Raw genomic sequence first — 26,873 nt, 5'->3', positions numbered from 1 at the left:
TTTCTTATTCAAACCCTCTTTCTTTTACCCTAATTAGCATATAATTAAGTATAAAGATGGCAATAAATCCCACTAAACTCAAAGTTACCTCTTTTAACCCCCAATTAATAAGACTTATTAACATTAACCCACTAACTTTATAATTAAAGCAGGAATAGTCCAAAACGCCCCTTAAATTACTTAACAGAATTCCGACCCAGCCTGGGATTTACGCACCCTGTGACGGCCCGTCGCGCCTGCGACGGTCCGTCCTGCTGCTCCGTCACAGAGTTCAGAGACTCAATTCCTGTGGAAGATGTGTGACGGTCCGTCGTGCCCATGACGGCCCGTCCTGCCATTCCGTTACGAAGTTCAGAGAGTCGATTTCAGTACCCAAATTTCAGAATTCTAAGTGTTTTGGAACGAGACTCCCTCGACGGTCCGTCGTGCACATGACGGTCCGTCGTGGGTTCCGTCGTCTCAGCCAGTTTTTCCAGAAATAAAATCTACAGCTCAAAACGACTAAACAGGTCGTTACAGATTTATATGCAAATTTTACCTTTATAAAAAAAACAAGAAAAAAAGAAAAACCACTGAGGTCTTGAGTTTTAGTTCTTGGCTTCTCTCTCAAAGGATTTCTATCTTTCAATTGCGAAGTAAAATGATTGCAAGATGACCAATTCATGCATTGTCCGGTAGCATATTTTTTAAGATTTGAATGGAAGTTTGATTTGTTATCTTGGTGATTGAGTTCATGAGACACTAGAGCAAAAATATAAATCTGTTGACGAGAATTAAAGTAGCACTTTGCACATTGTTTTGGGAGAAGGGAAAGGATGGAGCGTCAAAAGGTTTTGTGCTCAGGTACTTCATTCAACAAAAGAGGAACAAATAGAAAGGGAAATAACCATCTTCCTTTTTTGGTAACTGAGAATCCCTGACAAGCCCGTTCAGTGGATAGTGGGTCTGGCCCCTCTACCTTTCTTCTGGGCAAATACTTGTGGAATTTTAGGACGAGATACTAGTTCTCTTTTCTTCCCTACTTTTTTTTTCCTTCCTTTTCTTCCCTACTTTTTTTTCCTTCCTTTTCTTCCCTACTTTTTTTTCCTTCCTTTTCTTCCCTACTTTTTTTTCCTTCCTTTTCTTCTCTGTTAAACCACGTTAGTATGAAAATTTCATATTACAGTCTGCAATTTCCTTTTTATCTTCTTTTCCTCCTACCCAAACAAAATGTTATTATAAAATTCAACTTTCTCATTCACCCGTGTTATCAATGAGATCATGTCACAAAACTAACTTTGGTAATGTGCATTTTAATATCAATCGTCTTGACACTCAAGTAATCCATGTTATTTGTTATGGATTCAAAATACATACTATTCATTGGAAGCACTAATTTTCCTGATGAAAATGAGGTGTGTCGTTCTTTGCTTGCTTCTGGATATAATGTGGTATACTTCTCTGATTATTTCTCACCCTCACATGAAAAATTTATCATCTGCAGAAACTTTTTGTTTTTTAAGTTATCTGTTTCAAAAAAAAGTAGTGGATCTCAGTTTGACGCTTTTCTTTGCTAGTATGATAGTTACTTGTCCAGGCATGGAGCGTGTTCAAACGTATACACAGAAACTGAACGCACTTGCTACCATTTCATAGATATAGGCAAGTGGTATGACATGTGAGATGATCCTGGGTAATAGAGACTGCTTAATCTTGCTGAACTTTTCGTGATCAAAGTTTAAAATCCTTAATTATATTAGACAATTCCTTCATACTCTCTACCTAACTCTATAGAATATTTTGTTTCTTAGAGGTGTTTAAATATGTTATTATGTTCAAACTTAAACTTTTTCTATGGAGGAGGGAGTACATTAAGTTGCCTTCTCAATTTACTATGGTTCTTACCCCCCCCCCCACCACACACACACAAAAAAAATAACTGAGCAATTTTATTCTTAAAATGTTGTTACGTTCTTTACATTGTTATGTCTCCTTTTCAGGATTTCTTAGTTTTTTGCTTCACCTTTTGTAAAAGATAAAGCCATGTAGCGGGAGGTACTAGTTGTGGACTCGGTATGCAGTCCTATAGGTTTCTTCATCTCACTAACCCAAGTGTCTTATGAATTTAAATGTTTTTATTTGACACTTCTATTATCGAATTTAATCAGGTCTTACAAAATGATTCCTGCCGCCTGCAACAACTACAGTGCCATACATCTAATTTTGGCCATCCTTCAATCGGTTCTTTTGGGGAAAGTTTATGACATCAAATCCATATTTGTTTTGTCTTTTCCTTTGGATGTAGTATTTCAATCTATGAACTGTCCTTTTATTTCTAGTAATTCTGTGAAGGGAATAATAAAAGCCTTGCTGATGCGGGCAGAAAGGAGTTAATTTGCGAGAACAAATTCTTAGACTATACCATGACAATCGTCGTGGTGGGTCCATGAAACTGGCTATTTTAGGGGGAAGTAACTTTTTTTTTCCGATTCAGAAATTTCAATAAATAATGTTTAGAAGTACTAATTTAGCCTAAATCCATTTCAAAGAGGTTTTTATTGGTAAATGACGATTTGAGGAAGTGTATTAATTTCTTTAGAAACTGGTCTCAGTACACATACTTGCCACATTGATGTGGATGATCTCCACTCTAAATGATCTTTGATTATATTTGAATTTTTTCTGGTAATATTGTTCATGATATTTACTTTAGGTTGGGCCCTCAGATAGTCATTGACGTATCAACATAAGTTTTCATTGCAAAGTGTTCTGTGCTAATATTAAAAATTTTAATAACTGCACAGTCCGTAGATAACCTTGAAAGTTGGGTTCTTGAATTATTTAGCAATGTCAAAAAAGGCCCTTTAGTAAATCCACATGGAGGAAATGAGCTTCCCATTTGGAAGGTTGGCAAACTTTATTGGTTAAAGGCAGTTAAACATGTTCATATCCTTGATTTATCATCGACGCTGCCTTCTCTTTGCAAAGGGTACTTGAAGAAAGTTGAAGATTACCTGGCTCATCTATTGGGACATAATAAGGTGTATCAGAGGTGTTGTTAGTCTTACAGTTGGTCTCATGTCAAACATATGTTACAATATAACGGAGGTGTCATTAGTAGTGGTTTTGTCTTCATATCAAAGATATATTGCAATGCACCTTTTTATGCACTATAGTTGCCTATTGTCTTGCTTCTGCTTCCCATTATTTTATTGTTTTAGGCTGTAAATTCTGTTACCGTTTCCTTGCAGTTTGTTAGACAGACTGGCATATGTTCGAGTGCAGTCAATCAGCATCATATTTTGGTAATTATACATTAATAAGACATCATCCGGGCCTAAGAGAACACTATCATATAAATCTAATGCTACTAAACCTGATTTAGACTCGAAAGATACTATGTTACTATCTCTAACCCTCTATTATATGATTGATTTGTTTATATTCATTATTTGAGTTGTTTTGTGCCATGGACTTAATTGATAACAGTCTCTAAGAAATTTCTACTTTATCATCATCACACTTAGATTCACTGGCAAATATTCACTTGTGATGATTTGTGGCTTGAAATTTAAATTCCGTGTTTGTACAAGTGTGTTTTTACTTAACGGAAGCGGTAGTGTTATTTAGATCTGAGCATTGAAAAAAATAAAATGTTTCAGAAGGAAACGGGTCCTAACTTTTTTTCCTAAAGGCTAGAGGTTGCATAACATAAATATCTGCTGGTGTTGGTGATAAAGGAATGCATCGCTCTTCATTCGCGTACATATTTGGCATGTCAATACATCTAACAGATTTTGGCCTGGCAAAGTTTACTTTGCTTATCTTATTTTTCTGGTCAATCCTTCATAAGGGAGTTACTTTATTGATGTTTTTTTTGATAAAGTACATAACATTCATGCTCTTCATAATAATTGATGTTTGTGAAAGTTTTTGTGTAATTTGTGTGGAAAGATAACTTTTTAATGCATGAATGTTAGCTGATAGCCAGGAGAGGATCTGTGGTTGATATGAATATTAGATCACTCGTAGCATGCTAATGTAGAATAGGAACATGTAGGTGTGAATATACATATAATCATTAAAATATGACTTCTAACTTGGAGCTGCCACGAGAGGGAAATCATAGCTTTTTGATCAACAACGGTGTCCTCGATCACAAACTAGTTGGGGTCAGTCATATAAATTTAAAATTCTCATTAACCATGTTGTCCCATTGAGACTTGTAGCAATCCAATAATTGATGATTTAGGTTCTCTGCTAGAAGTTCTTTGGTAAGGTTGGAGTTTGACTACCTAATAGCGACCACCATTCAACTAATAAATAAATAAATGTAAAGGTTGATAAGTAGAAATAAGTCAAAAAACTTTAGTAAAGAGCTATAAAGAACTAAACAAACTCACTTACTCAGTGACCTCGTGCCGTTGGCTCAAAGCTCCTTACCACAACCAAACATCCCATTTGTATTTTTATACATAGGAAGCTCAACGACTAGTATATCTTGTGTTGTTATACTAGGGACCATCTTCTCACCATATCTATTATAATCCTTCCACTCTTCAAAATCTGAAGTGTCATTTTTTTCCTGAGTAGTATAAAACAACCCCGGATTCAAAATATGGTCTGCTGCATGCAAACACTGGTGGAGTTAGCCAATCCACCCTGCATGAGTCTACACTTTCTCATATTGCCTGTGAACTCTACTAAAAGCCTGTTCAATAGTTTTTTTGGCTCTATCCATTGCGTCATTAATATAGCCAACTAGTGTGTATTTTTTCCATCCACCAAACAAAGCATTTCCATCAAAGGACCACCAACTTTAAGTGCCCAGACAACATCATTCCAAATCATGTAGTCAGAGATAGAATTTCTATCTTAGCCAGAAAGACATGTGACTGTAAAAGATGGGTGTACAAAAATAAGACATTGACACCTTAACCCATAATTTCCTTTGGAAATCTTCTTGAAGTCCATTTGGTTAAGAGGACCAGAGTTCTCAAGTTTTTTCTTTTGTATGTACATAACTAGCAAAGTACAGGTTTCACCAAATTTCTATCATTTGCGAATTTCCTCTTCAAGTTCAAGAAAAACAACCTTTGACTAATGTAAGAATGGATCTTGATGGCCTTCTTAAAAATTGTTAAAGTAAATATTATAGTAATTAGTAGCTAATAAGTATTACCCTCTCTGTTTCAAAAAGAATGACCTAGTTTGACTTTGAACGGAGTTTAATAAAAGAAAGAAGAACTTTTAATCTTGTGGGTCTAAATTAAAGTTATGTCAAATGTATCAAATGCTCTTTAATCTTGTGGTGTTAAGCATGCCATGTAGAAAGTTGGAGCTAAAGTGTTGCCAAAAAAGGAAATAGGGTCATTCTTTTTGAAATAGGCTAAAAAGGAAATAGCGACATTCTTTTTTAAACGGATGAGTAAGTAAAGATAAACAAAGTTAAAGGATGTGTTAGTTATATTACTTGAAGCGTATTAGTTAATCTTGAATATGTCACCAAATATCAAATTGAAACAATGGGAAATACATACAGTCCAGTAAATGTGTGGGTACACACCAATCATCATGTCACCTACTTTAACATTCTCACTATCTTTATCAATGAAAACTTGTATGATATTTTTCCGATTAGGTTATCTCAATAGTTTTCTTGAACAAGTTGTACATTTTGTAGAATTGGTAGATTCGTTGCTAGCATCTACAAAACAAAGAAAAACACTCCTTATTGGAGAATTCACCAAAATATTGATGATCATTTTAACATTTCGTGTTGGCCATTGAACATCCAAATTTTCTCCATTGCAATTTATGATCCACAACAATGTTGCCAACTTTTTTCACCTATTATTTAAGTAAGTAACTCTAAAACGTCATGAAAAGCAGGAGGCTTCATTCCTTGGCCATGCGGTCCTACAACCTCAATTAATTTATCAAATGCTTTGTAATTAAAAATTTTAAAGGGAGGTCGCATCGTACATCCATAATGCAAAAGCACTTACCACGCACTCCTTTAGAATCTTCTTGGTTTCATCAAATCCTTATCCAATTAAAAGTCTCCCCTTTGTTGTGATTTTCTGTGAAAAAAATAAACTTTAAGAGGACCTTCCGTCATGGTCCCTTCTACGGAGGATCCACTTCCATTAGAAGACATCTTTTGAGTTTTTGAGGGAGTAATCACTTCATCATGTTCATCCATATCATCATCATCATCATCAATAACATTAACCACAATTTTATATCTCATCTAATTTTACGGATTGCTAGCGACATTATTTTTAACATATACCTATATTTCTTCCCTAACTTCCATCGGAAAACTTAATCGCCGTTTCACATTTTTATTTCCACCCATCAATTGCCGCTTGTGCTGAGTAATACAAATATTGGAAGTATGTTCACCAAACTTACATATAACTGAATCTTTTGTGGGCCTTGAAATTTGCATTCAATAAATCCAAGCATAGTCTTTCTGTCTGCTACCATCAGACGCCATTGAAATTGTTGTTTATGTACAAAGAATTACTTTATTAATTAGTTATAAAACAAATTGAATTTGGTAGAAACAAAAATAGGAGAAGTTTTATTTTTAAATATAAAATAGGCAGATTGCAAAAAATACAAAACAGAATATAAAAACAAAGGGTTTAGCCTTTTCTAAGCTACCACCTTTTGTGTTAGCCTTTTCTTTCTCTTAAACATTTCTTTCCCTGTTGATAAACATAGAAGTTGGCGGCAGACATGATTTATTTTGCAAGAGGATCCAAATCTTATGACGTCACGAGAAACACCAAGAGAGATGGCTCCTCGTTTGAATGGACTAAAAGAGATCGAAACCTATTCAGGAGAAAAATTTTCAGTAGCAGTGCAATGATATGGTTGTTCGACAAACTTAAGGAAGCTTCACGAGTTAAAGGAAACTTTTTGAAAAGATGGAAACTCTATGAGCATTTCGCAGAGATTTATTGCTCAAGAAATTACAATCAATTTGGTCGCTATATTTTCATTAGTATTCAAGGCAAAAAAGGAAAAACCATTATAGTCCCCGAAATGGCTTTTAATGCTTGGTGGATGGATATAGCCCACAAGTTAGAAAAGTTCATTGATTACAAAGGAAAAAGGACTGTCGCGGTCCCTTCTAGAACTACCGAGGAAGGGCTATTGTCCTTGGACGCTGTCAAAAGAAATAAATGGACTTCCAGGGAACTGAATGCAGTTGAAATTCAGGAACCAGAAGAGATTTTACAAATATTAGGAGGACAGAATCACAGAATGCTCGTAGTAGAAGTATGGTCGGCACCTTCCCAGAAGCTATCCAAGAATCCCCAACCCTAACGGAGGTTCATCGTTGGGCTAGCAGCTCCTGGAAACAGTCACATGGGATCAACATGTATGAAATGGGTCATTCACACTTCCTATTCGAATTTCCCTCAAAAATAGATGCTGAACAAGTAATGAGAGGCGATTGGCATTGGAAATTGTTCAAGGTTAACCTACGATGGTGGTCTCTAACCGTGGGAGCAATAGCTTGTAATGTCAGGGTAGAACAAATGAGGATTAGGCTTGTAGGCCTTCCTATCCAACTGTTGTCTCATAAAATGTTCAAGAAAATTGGGGATTATTGTGGGGGCTGGATACAACTAAGGAGGAGACGGAGTTGAGGTATCATAGTAAATAGGCTAGGGTTTTGATCAGTGGAGATAGTGAAGATGTTCCAAGTCAGTAAAGTGGAGTTCGAAATATTGATTTTCCAAATTCAGATTTGGATTGAAGTGCCGGTGAGAATTTTCACCGGAAAAACAAAAGGGGTAAAGGCTTCAAACCGCTGGGTTGAAGATAATAGCAGAGTGTAAGCGGGAGGTACACTTTCACCTTTTAAAAACCTAGAAGGGCATGTGGTTTGCTCCAGACCTGCGGTTTTGTAAACTCCAACAAGCAAAACCTAATTCTATGTTTAATAAATTACAAGAGGGAGACCAGGACAAAAAGAAAAATTTAAGCCCAGATATCTTGGCCCAAAGCATGTTGGATTTAATGAATCACAAAGAAGATGCACACACTAGCCCAGGGTTGACCCTTTCAGAAATACTTTGACACTTGTTGTCAATTCGTCAATACCCAACAACCGAGAAATCTAGAATTTCTAAGCATTTAACAATAACAGAAACTTAAAAAGGGGAAGATGAACAAATTCCCCAATAAGGCGAAGAGTACACGATGTCCATCATTGAAGATAATGTCAACTCTCTCTCTCTCTCTCAAGATAGACGACAGTCTCTTGCAACCAGAAATAATACACAGAGATATGGAATTGGTTTATGAAGATGTGCTTCATCTAAACACCCATAACTCTGGTGAGGAAGAGGATCTGGATTTTGAAGCATCCTTATGGGTGCGTCAAATATCATTAAATTGAGCAAAGAACTTTTGGTGTGCTTCCAAGGTTAGAGAGAGAAGCACTGGAACTGTTTATGATAATTGACGCGAGGAGACGAGTGATCAAATTAACACCAGACCTTTCTATGACACAATCTCCATTAAGAAAGATTTCCAAGGAGGTAAAGAACCTGGAAACGAGGAGCAAATTTTAGAAGCAATGGAACTAGAAACGTTGGTGGGGATTTTTTTCACTAAAACTCAATGAAGGTAAATATTGTTTCATGGAATGTGAGGTGGATTAAACTGCCCTAGGAAATGAGGGATAATAAGAAACTTTATTCAAAATTGGAAGGCTGATATCTTTTGCCTTCAAGAATCCAAATTGGAGGGGGATATCAGGGAGATAATTAAAGAAGTTTGGGTAAATAGATAGGCAAAATTGTCACAACTAGAGGCAAGTGGGACAAGAGGAGGCATTATTATCGTATGGGACAACAGACTATGGTAATGAGAAGTTAGAAACATAACGGTCTACTCCATTACACGCAAATTCACTGGAAAATCTCAAGATTTTTTTTGGCATCTATCTAGTATATATGCTCCAAATAGTAGAACTGAGAGAGAGGAAGTTTGGTGGGAAGTTGCAGGTGCTAGGGGATTATTCAATGGACCATGGGTGGAATGCGGAGACTTCAACATAATTAGATTTCCTTCAGAAAAAAAAAGAATTGTACAAGAATTACCAAAGCTATGACTGATCTTTCCGAGTTCATTGACGATTTAGCGTTGGTTGATATTCCATTATCTAAGGGAAGAGACACATGGAGAAGGGGTGACAGGCACATCTCAGCAGCCAGACTAGACAGGTATTTGATCTCTGCGAATTGGAACGACATATTCAACAACATCAAACAATCCCCTCTTCATAAATTAGTTCTGATCATACTCCGTTGTCACTTAAATGTGGTAGTTGTCATTAAAAGAAGTCATATTTGAAATTTGAAAATTGGTTGCTGCAGACAAAAGGCTTCAAGGAAAGGATCAAATACTGGTGGACTGTCGTTAATTGTGAAGGTACACCTCACATCATTTTAGCGTACTAGTTGAAAGCTCTGAAGGTGAAGCTAAAGGAATTGAGTAAGATCATCCAAGGGATCCTACATCTATAGAAATCCAACATACTGAAGCAACTCTTAGAGCTGGAAGAGATACATGACCGCAGAATTCTAACCAATGAAGAGGTTTTCATAAAAAAAATCTTTGTCTCTAGAATATGAGAAGATATAAAAATCATGATGAGGTGGAATGGAGGCAAAGGTCTCGAGCCCTTTGGTTTAAAAAAGGGGACAGAAGCATAAAATTTTTCCATAGTACTGCGAGTGCCCACAAGCGGTACAATAACATTGACAAATTGGAGATAGAAGGGGCCATTATGGAAAATGAATCAAGCATTAAATAAGATATGGTCTCTTTATACAAGAACCTATATATAGAAGAAGAAAAATGGAAACCTCAGGGGTATCTTAGGGACTGCCCTAAAATAAATGATGCAGAAAATCAGATGCTACAAGGTGTATTGGAGGAGCAAGAAATCTGGGTAAGTGACAAACCTTGTGCAAAGGACAAAGCCCCTGGCCCAGACGGGTCATAAGCACAGAAGTAGTGGCTGCTATTCAGAACTTCTATCATCACGGAATTTTGGAAAAAAGCTTCAATGCCACTTTCATTGCATTAATACCTAAGAAGATTGGGGCCAAAGATCTGAGAGAGTTTAGACCCATCAGCTTGATAGGTAGCATTTACAAAATCATATCCAAAATTTTGATAGAAACTGAAGAAAGTAGTGCAAAAATTGGTGGATGCTCAGCAGAGGGATTTAATCAAAGGTTTTCAAATTTTTTATGCCATCTTAATTGCCAATGAATGCACTGATGCTAGGATCAGAAGTAAAGCCCCAGGTATATTGTGCAAGTTATACATTGAGAAGGATTTTGATCACTTGAACTGGAACTTTTTATTGGGGATGTTTAGGAAGAAGGGATTTGGACAAACTTGTATCAAATGGATGAACTTTTGCATAAGTACTGCTATGTTCTCAGTACTTGTCATAGCTCTCCAGCTGGCTTCTTCCCTTCACAGAGAGGTCTGAGGCAGGGGGATCCTCTATTCCCGTTCTTGTTTATCATTGCCATGGAGGGTCTAAATGTCATGCTGCAGAAAGCCCAAACAAACAACTGGATCAGAGGATTCAAAGTAATCTCCAGGGAAGAAAGTAACATGAAGATCATGCATTTACAATATGCAGACGATACCTTTATTTTTTTGTGAAGGATATTTTAATCAAGTAAGTATGCTAAGGTTGATTTTCATTTTATTCGAGGCCATCTCCGGGATGCACATTAAGTGGAACAAAAGTTTTATTTACCCAGTTAATGAAGTGGGCGATCTTCATAGGCTGTTCAACATTCTAGGAGGTAGAATTGGGGATCTTCGAACAACATATCTTGGATTACCTCTGAGGGAAAAAAGCAAGTCTATTAATATATCGACTCAAGTGTTGGAGAAATGTGAAAAAAGTTGGCTAATTTGAAAACCCGATACTTATCCATGGGAGGAAGGCTGACCTTGACTAACGTTGTATTGGATGTAATTCCTACCTACATGATGTCTCTATTTCCTATTCCTACCAGTGTTATGAAAAGGTTGGACTCCTTGAGAAGGAAATTTTTTATGAAGGGAACAACAAGAAAAACAAAATACATCTTTTCAATTGGAAGTCTTGTAAAACCAGCAAGAAGGAAGGAGGTGCTGGAATTAAGAATCTAAAGATCCAGAATTAGAGTTTAATGATGAAGTGGTTATGGAACTTCAATTTAGACGCTCAGCCATTATGGAAGAAAACAATCATGAAAAAATATGGTCTGGATGGAAAATGGACTACCAAAGTGAGCAATAGTCCTTATGGAGTTAGTCACTGGAAATCCATCAGGAACTTGTGGCCCAAATTGCTAGCAAAAACCATGTTTAGCATTGGGGTAATGGAAGGAAAGTTGATCTATGGTATGATAAATTGATTGAACAAGGTCCCCTAAAGAAACTCTATCCACACATATACTCCCTCAATCAACAATAAAACTCAACAATTGAAATGGTTTGGGGTGAATTTGAGTTTGAGTTTCGGAAGAGCTTTAAATGATTGGGAAATTGATAGACTAGCAAGATTCTTCGAAACTTTAGAACAGTTAAAAGGTACATCAACTGAAGCATATTGTTTGATATGGTTATGGAATAAATAAAACAAGTTTACAGTGAAAGCAACATACAGAGTTCTATCAACCTTAAACAATCAAAGTGGGACCTGGCCTTGGAAAATGATCAGGATAATTAAGATCCCTCACAAAGTTGCATGCTTCTCTTTGTTGCTATCCAAAGAAATTATACTCACCTAAGCTACGCTCACGAGGAGAGGTTTCATTCTTTGCTCAAGGTGTTTTCTCTGTGATAAGAAAGCAGAGACAATCTCTCATCTCTTTCTTCACTGCAGCTGGACTGACCAAGTGTGGAAGATATTCATTAACTTGATTGGCATTAGCTGGACTATGTCCGGAAGAGTATCTAATGTACTGAAATATTGGAATAGTGATATCAATCCCTCTAATCAGAAAGAGGGAAAAGTATCCTAGCTTGTATTTGGTGGACTCTGTGGGGAGAATGAAACAAATGTTTTGAATAAAATCCATTAGTATATAGAAACTAAAGTTGAAATGTTTAGGTCTTTTCTTTTTTGGTGTAAACATAGCTTAATGGAGGAGTTCGAATCAGCTAACAATGTACTCGACTCCTTACGATAAGATTAAGGACTAGGATCTTATATTTTTTCTCATCTGGATGTAAATATGGGGGACTACACACCCTTTGTGTAGTTTGTTTTTAATACACAAAAATGTTAGTTGTGCACACTGCACAATGACCTGCATACTGGTTAAGAGCTGGAAAGAAGAAGACAAGAAGAAAGAAGAAGAAGAAGAAAGAAGAAAGCAGAAAGAATAAGAAAGTGCTGACTGTGGTGGAAGAAGCAGAGGAGGAAGAAGAAGAGCGAAGATGTACCTAAATCTTGAAGAGAAGTTGTGTTTCTGAAGTCTGAACTTTGGCGAAGAGAGTCGTGGTTTGTGGCTTTGAGCAACTAAACCCTAATAGTGCTTTTAAATTTTTAAATCATGTCTATTTTTTTAAAAGAAGAAAAGGTAGCACCTCGCCTAGCTAGTAATACGTGTGAAACCTTCCCCTTGCATCTCGCTAAAGGCGCAAGGTGAGGGCCTTCCACTACATTGATTCACTCTCATACAGATTGTTACCTTTATCAAAAACCTTCACGCTCAATATAGTGATTGTTTTTTTTTATTACATAAGACGATAGAGAAAGGCACCTGGTGGGGTTGATAGAAGCCACTTTGGGTGCTATCACAAGACGACAGTGAGAACTAAACCCACTTAATATTTTGAAGTAGACTCTCACCAGTACCAATAAGCTATAAATCTTTGTGTGGCTTATATTTGAATTAAACTCATGTTTTTCATATGCCTGCTACTGTAGCTTTCTGATTGTCTTCACTAATAATTGTACGAAAACTATACCTTTAGGAGTACATAATCATCTACACTTGACTTGATTGGTGGCTTTAATATGTAATTGTTTATTTTTATAGATATTTGAGATCATTGAGTTGTCTATCAGTACATCAAGCTGCTGCATCAAAATTCTCCTCAAGAGTGGATTTTCAAGGAACTCCAAGATATTGCAAATGTAGAATTTAGATATGTGGAGGAGTAACATCAAGATGATTATGCTGCATAACTTGCTGGTTATCTATCTTTCCTTCTGTATTTCTGATCTCTCTCTACTTACAGTAACATTGAGATAAATAGTCGGTTGATATATCCTTTTGCAAGTTGCTGCAACTATTCCTTTCTTTGAAGAAATTATTATTTTCCGAATATGTAATCAGGCACCCCCATTTAGTGTTTTGACCAGGCAAATGATCCATTGAATATCACAAAAGAAATGTTGCCTAGAATATCTTAGTTTTTGAAAAAAATTTGGACAACAAGAAGTGAGCAATTTGGAACTGTGGAGCAACCGTTTAAGAAAGATCTAGTAGTTGAAATGTTGAAGGCCTTTTAATACGTCTTTTATGACAAGGAGAAGCCTAATTACAACCCCCAACCCCACAAAAAAAACACATAGACCATAGGGTCAAGAATTGAGATAGACTAAAACTAGTTTTAGCTCTTTCTTTTGAAATTTTACATTGACCAAAAGAAGTATGCAAGTATTATATACATATTCATGTTGTACCTGTACTGTTGGGAGGATGCAATCACTCATAGTGTTCTCAAGTAGGCTCAAACACCAACCATCTCTTTTTAAAAAGTTGGTTGCTCTTTTTTGACAAAGGTCGTGGTGCGAGTAGTTTGTGGTGTGCAACAAGCTTGTTATATTTGTACGAAGAATGTGGTTCAGAATCCCTTTCATCCTTTTCATTTACAATAATAGGTGTGATGTGTAATCAAGGAAGTCTTGTATTTCTAATCATATTTCTCGTATCTACTAATATAGTTTCTTTGCTGCAGAGGGTTTACTTGTTTATCCTCCCGACCATGTTATTTATGGTGACTACGCATAGGATGTTTGGGATGCGGAGTTCATAAAGTATGTTTTGGATTTCTTCAAGCCTAAGAACATGGGAGTTGACATTAAATCACAGTCTTTTCAGAAGTCTGATGGTAACATTCACAACCTCATTTGTCTCAACATTTCAAGTTTACAGTAACATATGTGTCTGGTAAGGATGACTTTGGTACCCATTTTGTTGATCAAGAAAAAATGTAGACAATAGGTTTCAGTTAGGTGTTTGGTGATATTTCTTTGAGGTTAAAAGCTTAGAATATCAATTTAATTGAATAGAATATGGATTTTCCTGGAATTTTTTTAAATAGGCGCTCTTTTGTGTAATTTCCATTAGCATATATAAGTTTTATATAGATAGTGTGGTATGGATTGATATGAAAAGTGCAACATCCGGGTGGAGGGAGGAGGGGGCGAAGGGGGGGAAGGAAGAATTCCTAAAATTTTATCTGCGCTTTGACAAGACATCTTCTCAACCTTAGTGGATAATCTAAGGTATGATACTGTAAATGATAAAAGATTCTCTTTTGCACCCAACGGTCTGGTCTAGTGGTTAATGAAGTGCGAGGAGGGTCTTAGGTTCAAATCCTTGTGGAGGCAATAAACAGTTATTTCTTTCAATATATGCCTAACGTTGGTGGACAGAGTTACCTGACACTTGTGCTGGTGAGAAGTAGCAGGTATCCGGTGGAATGTTCGAGGTGTGCAGAAGTTGGTCGTTATACTTCCATCATAAACAAATTTTGTTTTAGAACAGCTGTTCTATCATTATTCAGTTTACCCTAGTTAGGAAAATCAGACTACCTGCCAAATTTCACTTCTAGTTTTAAAATGTAGGTTTTATGCCATAAAAAGTTGGCGGAACATTATAAAGAGCCAAATACATTGATGACCCCTGAAACTTGACAAAAACAGTGACCTATTGAACACTTCAACTTGTTACTATTGAAGCTTAAATGCTAACATTGAAGGTTTTGTGTTTCACTGTTGAAATTAGGCGGCTATAGTTAGTTACTAAAATGAAATTTTTTCCACTCTTACGGAAGAGAATCCTTCCTCTGTTTTCTTCTCTGTTCTTTCATCAGCTAAAATAACCCAGAATTGTATCTAATCCATTCACAATTTATAACTTATTATTATACTTTCTCAGAAAGAATAGGAATTTGCTAATTAATCTAATCTCTTGTATATAAACTTCGCCCACCACTAGTTTCCTTCTTCTACCCTTCTCCAAGAATGAACTCCTTCTCCACCTCCTTATTTAAAGTACACTACAACTATGTTAATGAAACTATTAAATTGCTAAGTGTTTCAGGAGTAATAAGATATTAAAGTAGTATTAAGAAATTAGCATGACGGAACAGTCCAATACCATAGCAAATTGAGATAGAAGGTATGAATTCTCTTTAAAAGGCCTTTTCGGTGGTTCTTTGTCCTTTTTTTTCCTGAAAATGACCTTTTCGACTACCCTAGTTCCAGTTTCATAAATATGGCTACTAAAATATTCTTCATTTTAGGTGAGAAATTCTTTGAAATATTCTATATCCGCGAGTATTGCACAAAGGGTTAACCTTCACAGAACGAGGTAGAACATTCACCAATGAAATCAACATTGTTGGGGAAAATGTGTTTTGGGTCTGTGATGCAATGCTGCAGGTTTCACTGGGAGAGGAGGAAGATTCAAGCATATACATACAATGTGTTATAGAACTACAACATTCATGGCAAATTTTTTAAGAATTGAAGCTTGTCTAGGGGACAGGTAAAATGCCCTTATTATTCTAAAGAATGATTAGAACAAGGGATTGGATGTCATTCAATACATAATCAAATGTTTCACGGGGAACGGTTTCGACTTGGGATACACAGGCAAATATCATATCTAAAAGCTGCAAAAATTCTCCAATGGCCAGCATGAAGGTCCAATAAGGTCCACATACGTCCTACCCTCCAGAGACCCCCTAGTGGGATTACACTGGTTATATTGTTGTTGGCCAGCATAAGGTGAGCAGGATATTGAGAATCTGCCACACAAAGTTGATTCCAGGTATGCAGCTACCTAACTCACACCCCAAATGCTAGCTCAAAGGAAGGAGGATTGTCCAAGCCTTATAAGGAGTTGACTCACCTCATAAACCACCGATGTAGGACTTCTGTCATTCTTTAACACCCCACCTCACACTCAGTGCTTAGCATTTGGTGCTTGGCAATTTTTTATTTTGGGGGCTCCAACATCGGGTGAGACGGACCCTGCTCTGATACCTTGTTGAAATTAGGTCTTAGGCCTAACTCACACCCCAAAATCTAGCTCAAAGCGAGGAGGATTGTCCAAGCCTTATAAGGAGTTCACCCATCTAATTAACCACCAATGTGGGATTTTTTTCATTCTTTAACAAATGTGAAATCAACCGCATTCTTTCAATATGCCTTGTGGGGGTCGTTTCAATAACACATTCAACTAAAGTCCCAATCATGATGCCATCTAGAAGTGGTTCTTAAAGGTTAAATGTAACGGCAGATCGCAAAGTTACAGTTTTGAATCACAACTTATTCTTTTTTGAATTTTCCCTCGAGGAAGGAGGTAGCGTGAGTTAAGGACAGCAACTGGTTTTGGAATGACCGTTATCTCTCTCTTGAGTGGTGGTCTCTAGTGTCGAGCTAAAACATGACCAGGAACACTAATGGATTAGGGGATTCAATATCCTCCTCATGTATGGTCCATTGATACCTTTCGTACGATTGTGAATCTTTGCAGTGGTTTCACAGCCATAGATAAAGATAGAAAACACAAAAATCGCTTACTCTAGCCATAATTTGTGTAAAGAAATTCACCACTATTTCTCCTTGTATGGATTTCCTAAAGGGGAACTCCAGTCATGATATTTTTATCTTTTCTTTTGCTCAGGTTCTTGAAGAAAACTCGGGATCTGAATGCTTTGCTTCCTCGAGCCAACAAACAACTGCACCAATACCACTTTGTAGCAAGCATGTGGGTGGGCACATGGATGATAAATTTCTAATACCATTACTATCTTACAGGCCAACGATATCAAGCAGAGCCCTAAAAAAATGGGCCAGTTCTCAGTGCTTACTTTTTACTTAGGAGACCCAAGGAACAGGGCAAATAAGAAGGGATTTATTAAAAGAAAGCAACGGGAAAGCTATTGGAAGGCTATTGAGATCTTTAACGACCCAATCCTGCCACTTCATATCAAAGACCTTCTTGAGATGGTAATAGATTTATATTGAAATCAAAAGAGCACGTGAAGTCCATAGTTACAATGAAGAGAGCAAAATATAATCTACAAAAGTTATACTATAGATATAGAGACTCTAGGAACTGTAATTGAGTCTTAGTGTCATATATGTACTCCTGTTCACGAAAAATGGAAACGTTGAATTCAATTAAGCTTTATCTTCTAGATTGGGCAGCTTTTGACTTCAAAACATCTTGAATCCCTTTCCTTCTAGATAGTCCACCATATGCATCTTGGGATCATACTCCATATAATTTTTTGAGATTTTGTGCCTCCTGTACTGCTCCAACGAGATAGCATATCTAGTTTATTCATTGACATTGTCCAACTAGAACCAATGATTGGTAGAAATATGTCCCAAGATGAGTAGTCACCCTAGAGTGCAAAAATAGTGACAAATTGTTTCTGCATTTTCCCACATAGGTGGCAGATAGGGAAAAGGAGTATTTCCCTTCTTTTTAATTTGTCTTGTGTCAAACAAGTCCTCTTAACAACCAGCCAAACGAAAACTGCATTTGTATGGTATCTTGGCCTTCCATAAGTACTTCAAAGGGCACTGTACAGTGTACATTAAGGTTGTTGTTATGGTTTCCTCATATGATATGCTATCTTGACCATAAAAAATCTCTAATAGTGTCCCAGGACAGCCACCGTATTTTATCTTGCTCTTGTGAACCTCCATTCAAAAGATTAAGAGTGTTGAAGAATGCAGTGAATCTGTTGATCTCCCAAATCATTTAGAAGTCTTTTGAAACTAAGGATATGTTGATCTCATAGTCGGGAATGGGCACAGAATCTCTTTTTGGGAAGACAACTAGACATGAAGTGGCCCCCTCAAGTTCCTATATCCATACGTAGTGTAAACTATTTTGGTCTTCCTAGCATTTCTTCTCTATATTTCTCTTTTATCACCCTTTTCCACAGTTTTTGTTTTCATTAGTGTTTTTCCATAGCCACTTCATGAGAAGACTTTGATTATTTTTTCTCGGGTTATTTATACCAACCCCACCTTGATGTATGATGTGCATCAATTTTCCATTTGACAAGATAGGAACCTCGTTTGTGTTTGTTTCCGAACCACAAAAAATGCTCATTAAAGCATCTATTTTGTTTTCAACTGGAGGAGGTACAGGCAAAAGGGACATCATGTAGGTAGGTAAAGCATCCGAGACACAGATTATGAGAATTAAGCTTCCAGCTGTGGAAATGTATTGGCTTTTCATTTAGTAAGTTTTTTTCTCACATTTCTCTAAGACCCCCTTCAAAATGTCCATGGATCTTCTGTTTACCCTTTCAGCTATACCGAGGTAAACTGCAGGTAAAGATCAATTTTCCTCCTAATATATCCACACATTTATGAAACTGTTGATACATTGAACTCTTCCTCCCCGTAACATGCAATCCTAAACAAATTAAAGAACTGTCAGAATGATTCTAAATGTCTTCATTTGGTCCACCTCTGTGAACCTCTACATCACATAGTATAATTGCATGATTTGCATATAACAAATGTGTAATTTTTGTAGTAATCTTGCCCGTTGTTGACTTTGAATCCTCGGGGCCAACTATTTTTCTGAGCTATAATCAACATCTTATCAAACCCTTCATTAGTTGGAAGACGAAAGGTGAGAGAGGGTTCCTTGCCTCAATCCTCTTTGGATAGATGCCCTTAGAAGATCCACTGATCAAGACTGGGAAGTGGGAACTTGACAGTACTGATGCAAAATTTGATCCAATTCACCCATTCAGAGTCATAATTCATCCTCTTCAGCAAATTCAAAAGAAAACCCCAATTCACATGATCAAATACTTTTTTTTCTTTAACTTTCATAGGATTCCAGCATTCTCCTCTTTTATTCTAGAGTCCAGACACTCATTTGTGATAAGAGCAGCATCCATGATTAGCCTGCCTTAGATGAAGGCTATTTGTTATGAGCCCACGAGTTTTTGCATTACTATCTTGAGCCATTTTGTCAATATCTTTGATATGATATTATATACACTGCCTTCTTACAAAAGGCTTGGTTGATCATTAAAAATAATTTGATTGATGTGCTGAATTTTTCAATTCAAATCGTCACATGGTGAGGTCCTCCAACGCCTCTTTAATTGCTCTTATCCCTTAAAGGAATGGTTCCATTGAACTCAAAATACATGCCATTTAGTTTGACTGGTAGCATATACAAGATAGTTGCTAAACTACTTGCACGCTCAAAAGGGTGGTTGGAGATCTGATTTCAGGGCACCAAAATCCTTCATCAAAGTACGCACATTATTGATGCTTCATTGTAAATAAAATTCCAGACTACAAACTAAAGAGTGGAGATCTCGGTGTTATATGCAAACTGGATGTGGAGAAATATTCAATCAGGTCAATTGGCCTTACTTGCTTGCAATCAAGAAAATGGCTTTTATTTAGGTGGTTAAGCTGGATCAAGTTTGGTATTATCACTGTCAAATGCTCAGTACTTTATAATAGGGGACAAATGGCATTATTCTCTCAATAAAAGGGATTAAGGCAGGGTGACCTTCTTTCTCCTTTGACTATGGCGGGCCTCAGCAAGATGTTAGACAAAGCCAAGCAACTTCAATGGCTTAATGTTTTTTATGTTGGTCTCAACTCCAAAAATTCTATTTGTCTTCCACTATTATATGATGATGATACCTTGATTTTCTGGGAGGTAGAGAGATCTAGAGTAAAATATCTTAATCTCACTCTACAACAATTTGAAGCTCTCTCAGGATTGCATATGAACATGTTAAAAAGTTCTATTATCTTGTTAATAAAGTTCCTATTCTTGAACAGTTAGTTGAGATTCTGTGTTCGGGTACAGCTTCTTTGCCTACCACTTCTCTAGGCCTTCCACTTTGGGAAAAATATAGATCAACTGAGTTTTGAGCATATTGTAGAGAATTTTTTAAACTAAACTTGCTTCCTGGTAGAGATAATATCATATTGCTCTTATCTCATTCCCAAATAAAGTGGCCAAACAACTTTATAGGATCAGGATAACATTCTTGTTGTAAGGTGACAACAAGGAACACAAATTTCATCTTTTCATATAGTCAAGGTCATCATGCCTAAATATCATTGCGATTGAAGCATCACGGACCTTACCTTCACAACAAATTAGGCCCATGAAGTGGTTGTAGAGATACAGTCAAGAAGGCAACTCTTTATGGAAGGCGGTTGAGGGAAAAACATGGCCTTCCAAGCCATTGGTGAACCAAGCTTTCCTATAGTTCACATGAAGTTGGGACATACAAACATATCAAAAAACTATGGCATGAATTCTACATGAATACCTTTTCCAAAATGGGGAATGAGACCAGCGTTAGGATTTAGATAGACAAGTGGGTAGAGGGGACAATCCTAAAGAATGATCTCCCAAGTCTTTATCAGATAGCAAGTATCCAGGACTCCTCCATTTCCCATATTTGGAAAGTTTGGAAAGACAAACAATCTCATATACAGTTCAGAGGAAACTTCCAGGATTGGGAGCTACCTAGTCTGTTCGGTATTATGGGCATTGGGTGGTTTTGTGGGTGGGGGGGTCCTGATTGCTTGAAGTGGAAGGATGGTAACTATACAGTAAAAGCAGGATACTCTCACTTGTTCTCCTTAATGAGATCATTGACATATGACCATGTTGCTCCACTTGATCCGAGGGTCTTTTGGAAACAGCCTCTCTACTTCCAGGAGGTAGGAATAAGCTCTACCCTCCCCCAACCCCAGTTTGTGGGATTTCACTGCTATATTGTTGTTGTATTTACAGATGTCCATGGAAATATTTGGAAGACTAAGCTCACCGCTATGCTTCAGATGGATAGCCTCCGGCTTACCTGATCTAACTTTGGATTATCTTGATGAATGACACATTAAGAGCGTCAACATATGCTTCATGTGCCTACGGCTGTAAGAGACTAATAGACATCTATTGCTCCATTCCGCAGTTTTTTAGATGTCGTGTTACTTGCTATTTTTGGCATCAACTGGGTTGTGCCACAAAGCATCAAAGAAGCCTATGAATGCTGGTCTCTCTGGAATGTTGATAAGTCCATCAAAAAAATTGGCAGATAATTGCAACTTGCATTTTTTGGTGTGTTTGGACAGAAAGGAACCCTAGATGCTTTGATGGGATACCAACCTCCCGTGCATTCTTAAAGCCAGAGAATCTTATAGTTGTTAAGTTGGCATAATTCAGCTTTTGAATATTGTTATATCGACTTTGTGGACTTCCTCAGCTCTTTAGCTCTTGCTTAGGCCTTATTTGTTCATATCTCTTTACTATATAATCTTTTTTACTTTTTGCATCTTCTTGATGCCATCTATAAAATTCCCTTCATAAAGAAGTGAAATTTTTTTTTGTAACACCAATCTTATCTTCTATTGCAACTGATTATGTCAAAATCCAAAATGGCTTAAGCTTCATCCTTCACTTCGTTCCTCAACTGTATCAATCCTTGGGAATTTTATTGGCCATCTGTAGGTTTTTGAGTTCACCACTTCCTATTCTCTTCAATTTCCATGAAAAAGATAGGTGAGTGAAGTTTAATGGGTGTTTCTCTGATTTTTGGGTGCAAAGAACCATAAGAAAAAGGAACATAATGAAAAAGAAATGAACTGAACGGATGGGATGAATTTGTTTGAGAATGATAACAAAGAGAAGACGAGAGGAGGAAAGAGACGAGGGTCTCGTTTTCTGAAAAGATGTGTGTAGGGTTAATAGTGGGGTGTTTTGATTGTTTGTCTTAAGGCTTCGTGTCTTATTTTTATTCATTTCCACCTCATTCTGTATACATTTCACACGATTTGTTTTATTGGTTTTTAGTGGAGGGTTCAGTAGACACATATCTTCCAAATTTTAGAGTTCAACAGGTTGAAACCTAAGATAAGATGTCTAAATAAAAATGGTGTCAGTTTACCTATAAAAATGCATGTTTAAGGGGTTTCGATGTAATTAGACTCTAAAAGATGATTAACTGATTAACAATAAGACGATTAGATGATCTTCCTCTTTCTTACAATAATAATTTTGATAGGTAAGTATCAATTTGCTAATCTGAATCCTCCAATTTGTTGATTATACCAAGTCAAATTAACATTACCAATTGCAAAAAAGAAAAGTAAAGATTATGCCAAGTCAAATTATCCCATACACAACGTCCATATAAAAAGTTAAACCTTTAGAGTTGCACAATGTTTCCAAATAAGCTATATATGAGAAATTATCATTAGAGTGCCTTCAAGATATGATCTTTTAGTTATACAATTTGAAATAAAAGATGCAACGAGTTGGATCCACTTCCCTTTTCTCCTGTTGTTTTCAGATAAAGTTTGCTAGTAAAATTTCACTTCTTGTAATGCTGTGATATTTGGTGAAGATACGTGTTGTTTGAGTTCTGGAGTTGATGATATATATCTATTTTGTCCTACTGAGTCATGTGTTAGACATATTTATTTTTGTCAAATGAGCACATCTCCAGAGGAAGCTTTGATAGCACGTCTTTTGTTTCTGGGACTTAGCTTCATATTCGTAACATTCCCCTTTTTTCATTTCCTTACCCCTCCCTTCCCCGTTTTGTACAGAGTGATCTATATCTTATCTTTTTTACCCGTGTTTTCCTTTTTGTTGTTTTCCTTGATGTCCAATTTCTTTTAGATGTTCAACGGGAACTATGGCTTGGATCAGAATATTTGGAAAAGGATATTCCATCTTCTACATTTGAGATATGGAAGGACCCTACAGAAATTAATGAGTGCTTACATCTTCCTGTCAAGAATGAATTTGTTCCATCTGATTTTTCAATACGTGCTGGGAAAGCCAAGTGTGACTGGGAAAATCCAAGACCAAGATGTATACTTGACAAACCGCTGATGAAGATCTGGTACAAGCTGAATAACACGTTTAAGCTTCCTCGTGCTAATACATATTTTTGTATTACACTAAAAGGGGGATACAGTAATTTGAATAACGGTTTGCTGACTGAATTATTTATTCACCTTCTAAATAATAAGCTTAATAAGATCATATAGCAGGTTATTTACTTGATTTATTGGCTTCTACAAAGATAAAAAGTTTTTAAATGACTCATTTACCTGAGGACTATCAAGAGCAGCTGCAATTCAGTCCTAGTTATTTTACTAATGGTCTTTTTACTTCTTGCATTTTTAACATTTCATTTTGTGGTATTTGACTGTTAATTTGTTTCATCTGAATGCATGCTAGTTAGGCTAAATTGGAAACCTATGTTTCTCTATATGGTTATAAGTTGGAACTTAAGGTCTATGGTTTCAATGATAAGCTTCCAATCCTTTTGTCAAAGGTTTGGTAAAGACAAAATAATTTTCACCAAGGGATGATCGTTTCATGGTATATGTGAATGCTTTGATATGCTTTCCTAGATATGTTCTCCTACATATTGCTTGTTATCTTGTTTGAATCTTATACAACAAAAACAACATACCCAGTGTAATCCCCACTAGTGGACGCAGGCCTGGCCCATTCCTTTGGAAGATAGAGAGACTGTTTCCAAAAGACCCGCGGGCCAAATAAACCGTTGTTTGAATCTTATGTTTTTAATAATTTCTTTGCTGCTGCTTTATTTTAATATCAAGGGGGGCATAAAAAGGGGAGTGGAAAAGGATGACTCTCAACATACCCTTCTTACTACTGAAATTTTTGAGTCCCTGTTTTTGTATCAGAAACAAAATGAAATGATGCATTTTTTTTGTTAGAGTTGAAGGAAGAAAGTGTAAGAAGTTCACCACCATTCTTTTATTAGTTTATGCTTGAGGACTGATAGATAGTTCTTTGATGATCACCTACTCTTTGATTTTTGACATACTAATTCACCGTGTCCTGTTTGTGAATGTATCATGTATGAACTTGATTTCTGTTGAGGCCTAAGTTATGTGTACTTCAGTTGATAATTATCTAGTAAAGGTTCTTGTAAATGGGCATGTGTGTTTACAACCACTATTATGTGCATGTTGAATTGGAATGTTTAGAACCACTATATGTTGCTGAAGAACTTATTGGCTCATTTGCATGATTAGTAATTGTTTAACATCTTTAGCAAAAGCTAAATGTATTACATACTTGACCATTTTGGAACCTTCTATGTCTGCCATAATTATTTTGTATAAATGAGATTTTGGTGCTTTATTTCTTGAAATAAAGGTGAAGTTTGACAGGTTATCAACGAATATATGGTAAGAACTTTGAAGAACACCAACATGAAGCCCTTGAATCATTCATCATACCTGCGACTGCAAGTCTTGTGTTAGAGCTTCTGGGACGTGGAAGAGAAGTTGTTCTTATTAAATTACTTGACTCTCTCTGATCTGAACTTCTTCATTCCAAAGCTTCTTTCCATGTGTTCCAGTTAAAGTTATTAATCTTTTGGCGATTGTCAATTATCATCAACTTATTGACAGCTAATCTTTGAAAGTCTCGACATTTTAAGAGCCTTTTTTTCTGAATGATGATGGTATTGGTAAATGGTCGTTTTTTTATGCAACTATTAGATTAGGAGTAGTAACAAGAAAAGTATATAGATACCTACTTGGAAAACGAATGTAATGTGGTGTCCTAGTTTGCAAAGGAGTACAATGAGGTGTCTATATTAATGTATAATGTAGATACTCAAGTCAATAATATTATTATCCAATATTTATCTCATGGTATTAAAGCCTCTACGACCTTGGTAGAAAAATAATTAAAGAAAACTACAGCCGGCGGGAGGTTACATGAAAAATAATGATACTAAGGACTGATTTGAGATGCATCTGGGACAAACAAAGTGGTCACTCTGCTTCTTTCTGTGGTGTTTTATACTTGATTTTGTGTTTCACTGTGAATCTCTTCGGTGACTACTTTCTCATATCTGATTTTTCGTAGCATCGTGCTTCTTTTTCGGTGACTGCTTTCCCATATCTGATTTGTGTAGTACCTTGCATCTTTTTGGACTAATTTCTCATATTTGAGTTGTGAAGCACCGAACATCTTCCTGGCAACTCCACAAATCTGATTTGCGTAGTCTATGTCAGTAAAAAATAAGATTTAATTTGCGTAGTTTCGTGTCTTTCTGTTGACTCCTCAAATGTGACTTACGTGGTTTCACTTTTTGTCAGTGTTGTGAGAAAATCAACACTACCAAGAGGTACAGTGCCTCCCTATGATCAAACAACAACCAGTGCCACGTGAAACGACCTCAGACACGCCGACTCATGATCTTGTTCCGAATAGCTTTTCAGTGGCTTTCTTGTTCAAGATCTACTCATCTCTTAATTTCGAGACGACCCATATATTGTATACCAATTTCTGGAAATTTTTCAGTTTGTTCCCTTTTAACTGAGGTCTGTGAAGTAGTCCCTACCAGTTATATCTTCATCACGTCCCTCAGTGGACCTCATATTAATCACATCTATAACAAGCTCGATACATGACATGTATACTCCAGCTTGAAAGGGAGTGTTTTAGAATAGGAGTAGGAACAAGAATAGTATATATAATCCTACTTAGGATTGTAGTACAGTGTTTTAGTTAGAAAAGGAGTCTAATGTAGTGTCTATTGGACAAAATGATAATCACACCCAGGATAATGTCCAAACTAAATAGCAATAGGAAGAGAGTAACAATGACACCAAATATTAAAATGGGTAAATATGATACCCGAATAAGTAATTCAATAATATTGATGAAAAACTCGGTAGTGTCAAAAGACTACTACTCAACACTCTTTTAATTCTTACAACTCACAATAATATTACTTCCACACTATTTTCTCACAAACTAAGAAGTAGTTTGTGGATTACTCTCTATTGCTTCTCTATTTGGTGTGTCTTCAAGTGTTCAATTACTACTCTATTTATAGAGTTTTTTGAACACTTTTTTACATCATTAATGATATAATATGGTAGGCAATTTCAACAAAATATTGGCTGCCTACCTCTACTTAACTTATACCAAACTTTGACTACCTACTTACACAAATGTGGCTACCAACTTTCACATTGGTGGCTACCAATTTTCACATTTGCGGCTTGTAATTTCAACAAGTATGGCTGCCAAATTAATTGTTGCCATGATTTATTTCCACAAATCTCTCCCTTAATTTTGATTTTTCTTCTTTACTCCAAGGTTTGATCTCAATCTCTAAAAATCTTCAAACCTGAGAGGCTTTGTAAAGATATCCGCAACTTGATCATGAGATTTCACATACTTGAGCTCTACCTCTTTCTTGGCAATGCATTCTCGGATAAAGTGATACCTTGTGTCTATGTACTTGCTTCGATCATGATACACTAGATTCTTTGCTAGTGCTTCCGCAGATTTATTATCAACACAAATCATTGTGGCTTCAAGTTGTGGAAAATTGAGTTCCTTCAACAATCTTCTCAACCGAATAGGATGACACGTACATGACGTCAATGCCACATATTCAACTTCACAAGTCGAGAGAGTAACAATTGATTGTTTCTTTGAACTTCCAAGAAATAACTCAATCACCCAAGAAAAACACAAATCCAGATGTGCTTTTTGTATCATCAACATCTCCCG

General features: G+C 36.5%; 1 pseudogene; it reads left to right on the top strand.

Annotated features, from left to right (window-relative positions):
- Positions 1–1,337: 1,337 nt before the first annotated feature.
- Positions 1,338–24,897, top strand: LOC107030179 (annotated as a pseudogene).
- The last annotated feature ends 1,976 nt before the right edge of the window (positions 24,898–26,873 follow it).

This window comes from Solanum pennellii, chromosome 9 (genome assembly GCF_001406875.1).
Source record: "Solanum pennellii chromosome 9, SPENNV200".
NCBI lineage: Eukaryota > Viridiplantae > Streptophyta > Magnoliopsida > Solanales > Solanaceae > Solanum > Solanum pennellii.
Note: the sequence above shows the minus strand (reverse complement) of the source record. Positions and strands in the feature narration are given on the sequence as shown.